The 13,508-nt window shown below is 42.2% G+C and overlaps 1 long non-coding RNA gene across 1 annotated transcript in view; it reads right to left on the bottom strand.

Annotated features, from left to right (window-relative positions):
• Positions 1–9,463, bottom strand: part of LOC308593386 — a 53,644-nt gene extending 44,181 nt beyond the window's left edge. Inside the window, exon 1 of the long non-coding RNA XR_014010936.1 lies at positions 9,340–9,463. This is a non-coding gene — a long non-coding RNA (uncharacterized lncRNA). The remainder of the gene's footprint in view (positions 1–9,339) is intronic.
• Positions 9,464–13,508: the final 4,045 nt, after the last annotated feature.

The following is a 13,508-nucleotide window of genomic DNA, read 5'->3' as shown; positions in this document are numbered from 1 at the left end:
GGAAAGATGGAGGGCACAAGGAGAAGGGGACGACAGAGGACGAGATGGTTGGATAGTGTCTTCGAAGCTACCAGCATGAGTTTGACCAAACTGCGGGAGGCAGTGGAAGACAGAAGTGCCTGGCGTGCTCTGGTCCATGGGGTCTCGAAGAGTCGAACACGACTAAACGACTAAACAACAACAACAACAACAAAGACCTGCTAAGGAACAGATGGTTGTTATTATGTGCTCAAATGTAGAACTATGTGCTCAAAGAGGGTGTACTTCCACTCTTACTTTTCAAAATCCCAGCATCTCTCATTGAGTATTAAGGATGGTGGATAAATTTATTTCAGTTCTTATTTAAAGGAGAACCTACAAAATTTGCATTTCCTAAAACAAACAAAAATGCAGCCAATCTTCAAAATTCACAGTACTCTGAAATTTGCAATGCAGTTCCACAGCCAAGTAATGTGTACAAAAATGCACACATTGGGGGTAAAGTGTGACTAAAAATGCATTTATGTTTACAAAAATAGCATAAAAATGCATTGTTTTAGTGAAAAATGCTTACAATAATAATGTATATATTAAACAAAATCTGCTGATGAATTTTCATGAGAACTTCTGTAAAAAAAAAAATCACAAGCTGATGTAGAAATGTGCACAACTTGTTTTTAAGATTGGGAAAATGAGAAATTGAGTGAAACCGCAAATGACAGATCTGAGTTATTCAACATTTCTTAAGGTACAGAAAGCACAACCCAGGAAATGCTAATTGGCTGCAAGTCCCATTGAATCAATGGGATTTAGGTTACATGTTATTTACAGCCTGATACTATGAATATTTACTAAAAATTTAATCCCACTTAGATTAATCAGGCACAAGGATACAACCCCATGAATTCTCTCAAGGGGGCTTACTCCTGAGTGAGGTTAGAACAGCAGCAACAGTGAGTTTTTCGTGCACAAGAAAATTTATTGGAAGAATCAGGCAGAGAATTGTCTGTACAATAATAAGATTGTGCTCATACCAAAATAAAACAATTCTTCTTCTGCAAAACAAGAAATGGATGCAGCAACTAGCACTGACAATTGTTGGCTCTCTGACATGCAAACACTGTAATGATATTTGCAGCCTTTTTGTAATGGCAGTACCCACAGAAAATCCAACTGGCCTGGAACAGATATATCCTTTATGGGAAAAACTGTGGCTTATATTTCCCTTTGGAGACTTTCCTTATTAAATAACAATTTTCAAGAGATGTTAAGAGAGTATGGTCAAGTGACAAATCCTTTACTATGTATTTCCATTTAGCGTGAAGTGTGTTCCTATTCAGGATCACCAGAGCAGACGTCTTTTTTTGATCTAGTGCCTGTGGTAACCCCTGAAAGAACTGGTGCTGTTATAATGGCTAGGAGTTGAATTTTTTTTTTATTTTTTTTTAGGCAGCTAAGCCTTAAAAAAAGAAAATAAAACTTGCTTCCCTTCCATGCTGAGCTTGTCAGTTCTCCAGAGCAATGCTGTGAAGTGTATTATTCCACCTCCTCCAAAAGCAAAACACATGAACTAGTTCCATTGCAGGAAGAGTAGTTTTGATTCAAACAAGTGAATCTTTATCTGGTTACAATTATACATATATAAGGAAGGTTATAAATCTAAGATGGCAATCCAGTGCCATTAAAATCAATGTAAAATTTGATCTGACTTGTGTCCTATGTTCCTAAACTATTCATAACAATGATGTAGAAAAGGCTGCCTTAGGCAGTAATCCCATGCACACCTATCTAGAAGTAAGCCCCATTGATCTCAGTGAGACTCATTTCTGAGCACAACTTTGCTATGGGACTGTGCCCAGGCTGCATGGAACATCACCCAAGCAAATCATTTTGGGTTGCCTATCACCACATGAAAATATAGACCCAGTAATCCGTTGTCACATAAAGCTAAGAAACATACTGTTGTACAGATAAGACGTTCTTCATCTCACTCTGCATTTGCCTTGTCCAAAGGGCAGCTATGATTTCTTCAGCAACCAAATATACCCTCAAGTATTCTTCAGGGCAAACTAACCATGATAGGCTCTATGACAATTACCATAGATTTTGTGTAACTCACATATAACTGATTGCCCAATAACTAACCAGTGTAAGCTTTTATGTAATACTGATGTCATAATTCTGGGGTTCCACAGAGAGCTCCCCCTCTGACCAATAAGAGTAAATGTCTATACAAGTCACCTCACTGGCTTTTAGGGATGCTTCAAACTTGATCCACTTCCTACATGCATAAGAAGCAACAAGCATGCCATGTGTAGATTATCACACATAGTCATATTTCACTGAAAACCTAGGCTGGAAACTGCTATTGGTGGCAGCTATTGGAGGTGGCTACCACATTTACAACAACTAATTACATAGCAAAATTGACCCTCCTGATTGTGGAATGTAACCGTCTGTATGCCTGTATGCTTTTTCCAACACAGAAGTGTAGGCAATCCAGCATGTTTGATGCATGCATTCCTTTATTTATAGTATTTGCACCCTGCTTTTCATCTGGAAAAGCTGTGCATTTTTATGAATGGTCGTAACTGATTCGCAGTTGAATCACAGAATCCTTTAACAAGAACAATGACAAAGAGTTATGAAATGTGTAAAAGAAAATTGTCCACAGATTCAGACAAATGTCAGACTTGTCCGATGACAAAGGCTGACAAAATTTTATAGATTCATCTTATGACAGTTCTTTTGTGTAAGGCATGGTATCTAAGAACAGCACTGGAGGTGATGAAATTTAAGAAGGGGCGAGAGAGGAAACAGTAAAATGTTGAGTGTGTCTGATGGAGGTTCGATAGGTAGCTCTGAACAAGAATGTATCTGATTTCTACTGCCATTTAAGCTCCGCTGAGCCCTCGCTGCCTGTCTCTTAACAACAAATATTAGGCATTACTATTTACAGACATCTCTCAAGGAGCCTCAGATAACACATTGATGGTGCGAGGACAGTGTGTACTTTCAGCAGCTGAGAATTATTCATTTTAATGAAAGACTAGGTTATACATCTGCAGTATTTTATGGCTGGTGCTTTAATGGCTATGCAAAATATTTCCTCAGGAAACTACATTAGGAAATGGCATGGCCTGGCAGAGTTGCAGTAGATGCCTTGGTTTTGAAACGTAGCAAAGCAGAACAAGGGAAACAAGGAAAAAAGACCATGTCCACTTCTAGACAACCTGTTCATTGAGCACTGATCCTGATTGGCTTGCATATGGGTAGATTAGACAACACCAGTTATTTATTGAGCCTTCATTCTGATTCATGGGGCAGTTATAGGAAGCGGCACCAAGCACTATTTAACACTTTGCAGTATATTATTGCCCCATTGCTTTCCGTATCGCAAAGAGTCCATTTTGAATGGAGGGCGGGGGTGGAAGAAGTGAGCTTGATGCACAAGAGCTCTTTAATTGTGCAAGCTGAATTTGCTGATATGTGATTGGATCCTACCCAAAAATAGTGACAATCTCGAAGCACACAATATATCTACAGGTAAAACTCGCCCATCCACCCTCTATGCTGTGGTTATTTGTATGCTGACCTTTTTTCTTCCTTGCACCACTAATTGACCTTGCTGTGGTTCATTAATGTTTGCCGTATTCAGAGCCGGAAAGGAATTTTCCTGCAAACAGATTGGCCCCATTTGGATGTTTTGCCTTCCTCATATCAAATATTCACAACTTTTGGTAGATAAGGCATTGGGTGCAATCCTTAGTCTAATATCGGGTTGGGGTGAAGTGGTGCATCACCCCAATGCAACCAGCTGCGATGACACGGTTCCCCCATTAAAGGGTTCTAGTGGGAAGACTCTGTCCAGAAGCCAAGCATGGGGGCGGACAGGCCATAGAACTTCTGGCAGTGGCCTCAGGGGGCCAACTAGGTAGACCCACATTTTGAGGAGGTCCCCTAATCACAAGCACAACCTGGCTTATGCATCAGCCATTCAACTAGAGGCCGACAATGGATATACACCCAATGCCTGAGCCAAAGCTTACCTACAACTGTAATCAATAAAACTTGTGTCCAATTTTAAATCCCAGAATGTTGTATTGTGCAGTTTGTTACCCTATCATTGTCTAGGCCTTTGTGGGGGTCATTGCAAGTTGGTCCGCAACAGAATAAATATCTACTGTGCTTGCTTCTGTTCTTGCATGAGCGTTGTAGAGGTTGATACATGAATGTCCATGGTCCAATGCGCCTCTTGTACAAAGCTAAAGTCCATCTCAACTTTCCTCCTTTTCCATTTTATTTTGCTGAACTAATTGGACCCACCTGCTAACGTGATTCAGGAATAATTACACTGTCTCTTAATTGAGGGGGTTTAGTACCTGAATCAAGGGTGACTCAACAGAAAACCTCTGTCATTACTGCCATGTAATTCTACACCAAAGCCAAACTTTCCTTTGCCCTGTAGAGCAATGTTTTAAAATATTTAAATAGTGTGCTCACTTGGGCTGCTAAGTGACTTTCTGTAGATTAATCCCAAACAATTCCATATCAAGAGAGTAAAATTAATCCAATGTCACTCTCATAGATACACAGAATAAAGAGAAAGGGGAACTCTGGATTTCTAAACAAAATTAATTCTTTTCATATGGAAAAAAATTAGCAGCTTGATTTCTCTTGCTATTTAGCTGCTGTTACTTGATGAAAACATTTTGATTCTTCTTTTTCTTTTTTTGGGTACCTTAATAAGAACTAGCTTATACTGAATCAGGCCATTGGTCCCTTTAGTTCAGTAGTGTCTACACCAGAGTTAGCCAATGTGGTGCTCTCCAGATGTTTTGAACTCCAACTCCCATTATCCCTGATCATTGGCCATGCTGGCTGGAGCTGATGGGACTTGGAGTTCACAACATCTAGAGGGCACTGAGTTGGCTACCTCTGGTCTGCACTGACTAGTAGCAGCTCTACTCTATCTGGAGACCTTGAACCTCAGACCTTCTGAATTCAAAGTAGATGGTTTACCACTGAGCTGTGGGAGAAAGATGCAGCTTCGTTTCTACATCACACCCTGAACTATGGCGTCTTTCACCAGGGAACAATGGACCAGCCTGGGTTTCCTATTATGTTAATTAAGTAACATGAATAAGTGGGCCATTTTTGTGGGCGCACCCGGTGCAGCTGTACTAATTGAAAATAATGAAATATATGGGTTAATGCATGAATAGACTTATATGCCCCAATCTGGCATATAAATGCTCAGAGTCTGCACAACTTTTCCATTCATTTACTTGGGAATTGCTGGAGGTTGATGATGTTGAGAGGATGCACAATTGTGGATTGAGGCCTTGAGAAAATGCTATACATAGATACATTAATTTTAACAAAAATAACAGGAGGTAGAAAATTGAAAGAGTTAAAATGTGTGTTTTCATGTAATAGAATATTGGGGTGTTAATTAGCAAAGCTTATCCAGAATTCCAATAACTTGATTAAAACCCTTTATTATTATTTATTGCATTTATAATCCCACCTTTTTCTCCAAGTGGCTCAAGGTAGCATCCATGCATCTTCCCCTCTCAATTAATCCCAACAACAATCCTGCGAGATAGGTTAAACTGAGAAGCAATGACTGGCCCAAGGTCACCCAGTGAGTTTCATGGCTGAGTCAGGATTCAAACTCTGGTCTCCCAGGTCCAACACTCTAACAACTATAGCACAATCCCTCTTTTTTCAAGTAAGAGTAATAAACATTAATTTGGAAGAAGGAAAACAAAGCTATGAGTTCACTGGTAGGATAATATAGCCATGAACATTGCTATAATGAAGGAAAGTAAATGATTGTAAAATGCTATTTTTGCTCTATAACTGCAGCAAAAGGTAGTGAAGAACATGATTCCCTCCCACGTTCATTTTCTGAAGAAATATTATTCTGAGCTTGCTCTACCTCTGTTATCTCAGATGAGTGAATTTATCCAGATCTGTGTGTAGCTGTCTAGTATATCCTTCCTGTATCATAGTTTCTATTTCTTGGAGGTGCATCTGATTGGCCCTCCATTTTCAGCTTGTAAAATGAGAACACATTACATCATATGATGCGTATGTGCCTAAGCAAACTTACAGAAAGATGCCTATGGACATTGCTCAGAGCTGTTGACTCTTCTTATAAACTTGCTGCTAACTGCTAGTGCAGGCTTGCATGCTCCTTCTCCTAATACTAGGGCTTGACAGTAATATATACTCAGCATGCTGGAAAAGGTGGTACTTAAATAAATTGGCATGAACAAAGCATGTAAAGCCTGGAAGGGGTTTCCATCTGCACCAACAGCTGCCCATATTTTTACATACAGTCGTTACAAGATTTCCCACTCCCCACCCTGGTGAAATGATTTAAGTTGCATTCAAGATTCCAGTGAGTTTGTGTTTCATCCCATTCTCCCCCTCCTTTAAAAAAAGAACTGGTCATTTGCAGTTCAGAGGCTAATCTATTTCTATTGTTGTATGCATATTCAAATGCCCCATTCAACCAAAATAAACTATCAATTTGAATTGGGGTGTTAGTGTGAAAAACTAACATGAACCATCCAGGTTTATTTATGACATTCTCTGCCAGAATGTGGGACATCACACCTAGTAACTTCTGTGACTTGTTTGTTCATTTCAACAGAACTAGCACAGGAGTAGATTATTTATCTATTATTTTTATTTGTTCTCCTTCCTTTCAGCCAAAAATGACTCCCAAAGAAGCTTGTAAGGTTACATATCCATTAAAAAAAAAGGAGTTCCTACCCAGAGACATATAATCTAAAAAGGGAAGGAGGAGGAAATAAGCAAGCTTAGGTTCAAATTCTGAGTTACAAGTTGTTTTCTTGACCAGCTGAGATGGGAAAGTTCAAGGAGATGAGGCACCAAAAGTTTCTGGTCTGTTGGCTGCATCAGCAGAGTAGTCCCGCATCCCTTTTCCCTTTTCCTGTGCTGCAGCTTTGTGTAATGAATGCTTCCAAGTGACACTTGGAGGCGGATCCTGGCTTCTTAGTGGAGAGGAAAGTGGCCCTGCATCACTTCTCTCCCCTCCTCTATTACAGCCTGATACAGTGACAGTGGCTTTCCAGGGGGTACTTGATGCACAGAGCAGCCTGGTTTATGTCATGGATGATTCTGGCACTGGGGCTGTATTTCTGGCACTGGTGCCGAGTTTACTTATGCAACTGCCTTATAACTGAATCAGACCAATGGAACCATGGAGCCACTGAACTGTGAAGTCTCTGCTACACATTATCAGAAATCTGTCCCATTCATCCTTTTCATGTTCATCAGGAGCACTTTTCTAACCACGCTTTGAGGATATATTTTTTGTAGCTAACATGTAATTTGGCTACCGCAAACATGGCTTCTGATACTGAAATAATACTACTGCTTTGGGGCACTTTTCTTGCAAGGAAAACAATTTAAGTGATCTAATAACCCGTCTGCTGATCCTGTTTGCACATTAAAGGAAAGCGCTCACACTGTACTCAGAGAGCAATGGCTTTTTTTAAAAAAAGAAAAACTTCAGAAACCCAACAGGGCAGGACCATAAATTGTGTAAAAGTAGTGATACACGCCACCTCAATCTCCACGAGCAGTACAAGATTCCAAGGTTTGCAGGCGTGCTTACCAGGGTCTGTTTTCCCTTTGGGGACAATGTGGCACAGAGGAGACTGTGGTGTCTTAATGAAATATGGTTTTATTTACACATATATACAGCCTGCACCTAGATAGAGGGATTGCAGAGCATTCACACCCTACAAGGGTCTGGCTTCGCTCTTAAGGGCAGCATTGGATTCAGAGGACAGCAAAAAACCATCCACTGTGTCTCTCAGTTCCAGCCTGGCACCCTCAGCTCACATGGAGTTCTGTCCCTCTCGCTCAATCTCGCTGCTGACTCCAAGGACCTTCCCCTAGCCTACGTCTAAACCTGGCCTTTGGCTCTGCCTGCTAGCACCCAGCAAAGAAGGGGCCCTGCTCCCCCTTGCCTAGCAGTCTTGCCCTCTGATGGTTTCCTTGATGGTCCATCATTGGCCTTTGTCCCGTGCTAATGGCCCATCCAGCTAGCTCTGCTGAGCTGCTTTTAGTATAACTAAATCCAGGGGGTTTAATCAAACCTTGGTTAATTTTAACTTTTACTAAATCCAGGAATTATGGGGAATCTGCCCTGCCTTCATAAAAGCAGATTGTTGCCCTGATTATGACATATCAAATTGCTCTGCTAAATTGCCCATTTCTGCTGCTGTTTGTCTCTCCTTCTATAATCATGCCTCAATTTTTTAATCAGGGTCCCCTTTCTTTTGGGGGTAAAATTACTGCTCCTCTGTGCTCTGACAACCATTTGAATCTTTCTTTCTACCTTTTTTCCTTCTTCTGTTCTTACATATTTATATTTATTTACATTTTACTTCTGAATTAGCTGCATCTACAGTATCAGGAGAGAAAAAAAGCATGCTCTGCTAAATTTTAATGCTAGATAGTTGGGTACCATTAAGACATACTTCCTTTGTACAAATTGTGTGTGTGTGTGTGTGTGTGTGTGTGTGTGTGTGTGTGTGTGCGCGCGCGCGCGCATGTACTCATGAAGATATTGAGAATGTAGGGATATGAATGTTGTACAGTTTCTTATTTTATAGAACCTAAAGTTTGTGAACAGTTGTGAAGGACAATACAATGAAGGATTCACAAGGAGGATGTCTAGACAAGGAGATACGATCAACCTTAAAACAGAATCACCTGGAGCCAAATTGTACCAGACACAGATGGAGCACAATAATATGGGACGTTCTCCCAGGCAAGCTGCATCCAAATGAATGGGAAATATGCAACCATTTCAAAAAGCCCATTCACAAGTTCCCAAGGGTATGGTGTAGTGGTTAGAGTGTTGAACTAGGACCTGGGAAATCAGGGTCCGAATCCCCACTAAGCCATAAAGCTCACTGGGTGACTGTGGGTCAGCCACCATCTCTTAGCCTAACCTACAGTACCTCACAGGGTAGCTGGGAGGATAAAATGGGGAGGGAGAGAATTATGTATGCCACCCTCAGAGGAAAGGGCAGGGTATAAATGTCATAATGAAATAAATAATAAAGGTAGCCCAAGTAATTTTCCAGTGCATTATCTTTTGGCAGCCACGAAATCTCTGACACACCCCAAATTCTTTTTCCCCTACCCCCAAGTCTTCTCCTGCTTTTATCCTGCATGCACCTCTTCCCTTCCTCCGTGTTTTTGTACGAGAGAGCAGTGCAGCAGCAGACCAATCCCATCTAATGCCACAAAACGTTCCCTTCTGCCCTAAATCACTGCAGCAGTTGGGAATGGTTATCATGAGCTTACCTGGCTCCATGAGTCACAGGCCCCTCCCTGTCTCCAGAGACGCAGCCTAGGAGCAGGCTGCCACGCGCCTGCTGCACCTGATTGTCTCATCGGCACATTCCAGCTAACAAAGGCGGACGAGCTGAGGCAGAGCCCGGGACACTGATACACTTGTTCTATCCCCACAGGTGTAGCAGCCTCCTGTTTTGAAAGCTCCTGGGTGTAGGCGTTGGGAGCCACATTCTTTCTTTCATTTGTACTGGAACAGCCGCCAACAGCAACACTTAGAGCAGAAACACAGACTTTATGTATGAAAGGAGACAGTGGCATAAAATCACTGCCTCCCCCCCCCCCGCCGCCAATCCCATTTGATTTTGTTGTTCATCTGTAACCCCCCACCTGACATCTTCCTGGCATCAGGAAGTCCAGCTAGAATACCTTAAACATTAACTGAAATCAGCAGCATGGATCTTCTTACAAAAGGAGGGTGCCGTGGTGTGTATCCCCTCATGTGCACACTGATGGTCTATGAATTCCTTCATCCAGCAATTTTTGGGGGAACTTAAGGTCACCAAAACACTACAGAAATAGGCAGTAGCAGCCACCTGTATCTTATTCCATGGGCTAAAGTAAAAAATTATAATAAATCCACCCCCATTTTTGTCTGGTGCTCGATGCCTAAGCTTTTGCAGAATCAGGCTTCGGAGATGGTGGAGAGCTTCTGGAGCAGAAGAGACAGGCTGATGCAAAATATAGGATAGACAGTGGAGACTGGTTGGGCCCACTGGGACTGGTAGGGCAGAAGGCAGGGATAGCAACAGAATGTGGATCCAGAGCCAATGACTGGCTGTAGGTTAGAAGGTAGCAGAAGTGGATTAAGTGGATGTGAGTGGTGCACACGTATGGGGTGCTGAGCCAAGGGGGTGCCATCTCAAAGCCTAGTAAGCAAGACACTGGACTTTGGGAAGGAGTCATGACGCTCTGTCAGGGTCCTAGAGCCCTTGTGCCTCCTTCCCAAGGCTGGGCACCTCCTTATCCACCTTCTACAGGTGAAGGTAGCAGCCAATGTTTTGGAGGATACAGCATAGCAGTGGAGAGTCCAGTAAGACAAGACAAGGAGCAGGAGGTAGGCAGCAATGCAGTCAAGTAACTTTGTCATGGAGAAGCCATAGTACCTTCTTCAGGGTCACATACTTCAGCTGAGTATGAATGGTTCCTGACAGACACCCAATTTCAAGGCCCAAGAGGGTTCTGACTGGTGTTGAAATTCATAACTACTTGATTTGATGGCTGAAGTTGCCAAGCTCACAAGGTCTGGCTGTATTACAAATCCAGGGATCATTTTTTAGATATTATCTTCTCTGACTCTGAAGTTTGAACACTGAGCCATGCTCAAATCAAGCTCAGCTTTCCCATAATTATAGCTGGGTCTTTTGGAAGAATCAATAAAAACAGAATTCAGCAGATTAGTATGCTCTTTAAAAATACTACAGTAACCCATGTGAAGCCCTCCAGATATCTGGGACTGCAGCTCCATCATCCCTGACCATTGAGCATGCTGGCTGGGGCTGATAGAAGTACTCCTCTGTACAGAGCTACATGCAGTCTGCAGCATGCTTTTTAAATGTCAGGTAGGTTTAAACACAGGCTGAGAGACATATGTCAGAATACTTCATCTTGTATTGGTTTTGAAGATCTTTGTAACAGAGCAACAGTTACACCTGCCTTTAAGGTAGATCTTTGCCAATTTGGGAAAGTAGATCGTAAATATCTGCTAATTTTACACAGGCATGCTTCTGTTATCTTGAACTCCCTTTGATAGGTAACCTTCAGCTCTTTTTTTGCCTGCTCTTGCAAAGAAACAAATCCAGCCCCATTTCCAATACAAGTTTAGACAACATCATTAAATTAACAGCTTGAACATTAGAAGAAGGAGAAGGAAAAGATTAGGATAATTAATGCCAAGATTATAGAACTGGGAGTGTTTTATACTGTTGGTAGGGCCACTCTTTGGGAGGCCAAATGAAAACTTTTACCACCAACTTAAAACAGGTTCTGACAGTGAACTGTGAAAAAGAATTGCTCCATGCCCTTGAAAGCCTTGGGCCAAGTTTTTAAAAGGGAAGCCTAAAGGCAGCGACTTAAAGCTGCAATCAAATGCACACTTGCCTGGGAATGAGTTCCACTGAACACAGAGGGTCTAATGTGAGGGTAGACATCCATAAGACTGCACTGCAAGGGTGTAATCCTATTAACCTGTACTTAATAGTAAGCCCAAATTAATGCATTGAGATTGATTCAATGAACTGGAGTCTAGATCATTTTCACCACCACCCCTGACTTCTGATCTTGGGAAAATTTGATGTGAGTAGTATAGCACAAGCTTCTCTTTGGTGACAGAACCCTTCTTATCCAACTATATCTTCCAACCCTGAAATTGCAGTGATTTTGTTCTCCATAACCCAATTCCAAACATATTGATAGCTCTCTGTATGGTGGTTGGTTTCAAAGCACATGTATAAAAGCCTTAATCTTGTGGCAGTATTCATTAAACAGCTTTCTCCATGCCCGATAAACAACACGGACAGTGCCGTCATCTGGGTCAGGTTAGTTAGGCTGCGATTCGAATAACCTTAATAAGGAAAGGATTTTGAATATCATGTCCGGGAGAGAAACAAGTGGAATCATGCCAACTGGCATTCAGGAATGGGGGGCTGAGTGCTTTCTTTTCTGTTTGTCCTAATAGGATTGCCAGATATCGAATGGCAGATATCCGAGTGACAGCTTTTCTTTTCAAAGGCTATTGAGAAGTAAAGAAGATATAATCATTTGCGTAAAGCAGGATACAGAGCAGGCCAGGGCCTGCACTGAAAGGCATTCACCCAGTTATTTCACTGAAAGACAGAGACACTTGCCTATGGCAGGTGCAAAATTCAGGCAGTGCTCTGATTGCCTCAAGAAAAGGGGGGGGGGAATCTGCAGAAACTGTTGGGACACGTTCTAAATCTTCTCAACAATTATTCATTGCCTTCTCTTCCCCAGCACCACCACCAGCGCCACCATCTTGCCTGCTCACTCCCTTCCACCCAAATGCTTAAGGTTCCGCCTTTTCTTTGCCTGTAAGCAAGGCTGTGGTTTGCAAGGATTTGAGTGGCGGTGGTAAAGAACAAAGAGACTGTATAAAACTAGAAGCCTTATAAAAGCTTCAAAATCAGTGATATTATGGCAAAGGAGCTTTAAAAAAAAAAGTCTGGGAAACGTATTCATCTACCTAACTTGGCACACCGAGTTAACAGGGGAAGACAGTTGGCCACAACTCTGAATTTTAAATAGGTTGCCTGCACAGTTTTAAGAAGCATCTGTATTCCCCTCTAAAGGGTGGTCTCGTATCATCACAGCATAACTTAAAGGCAGGAAGAAGAAAAGATTCTGCTTGATCTTCACACAGATGCAAGCTCCAAGTGTTATTTACTTATTTATTTATTTTACACAAATGTTACTGCTTTTCTTAATATGTAACTACCACACAGATGGTTCGCGGGTGGTGCGGTGGGTTAAACCACAGAGCCTAGGACGTGCCGATCAGAAGGTCGGCGGTTCGAATCCCCGCGACAGGATGAGCTCCTGCCAACCTAGCAGTTCAAAAGCACGCCAAAGTGCAAGTAGATAAATAGGTACTGCTCCGGTGGGAAGGTAAATGGCATTTCCGTGCGCTGCTCTGGTTCACCAGAAGCGGCTTAGTCATGCTGGCCACATGACCCGGAAGCTGTACGCTGGCTCCCTCGGCCAATAAAGCGAGATGAGCGCCGCAACCCCAGATTCGACCACTACTGCACCTAATGGTCAGGGGTCCCTTTACCTTTACCACACAGATAATCCCATACAATGGGCTGCTTCCAATGCCGTGTGCACAGAGACCCACTCAGGCAATGGGACTTCCCTTTCCTCTCTTCTGACCATGTACCACCCAAGTGTGCTCTGGAGGTCCTATTCCATACCCTCCAACATTTCTCTAATGAAAATAGGGACATCCTAAGGAAAAGCGGGACATTCCGGAATCAAATCAGAAACTGGGACAGCTTCTGTAAATCCAGGACTGTCCCTGGAAAATAGGGACACTTGGAGGGTCTGAGTGTAGCAGGTGAAGAACTGATTTATGAATGCGCACATGTGAAATTGTCACAGACCAG

Source organism: Podarcis bocagei (assembly GCF_964188305.1).
Source record: "Podarcis bocagei genome assembly, chromosome: 8".
Classification (NCBI taxonomy): Eukaryota; Metazoa; Chordata; class Lepidosauria; order Squamata; family Lacertidae; genus Podarcis; species Podarcis bocagei.
The sequence above is the reverse complement of the archived record's forward strand: the minus strand, read 5'-3'. Positions and strand labels throughout refer to the sequence as shown.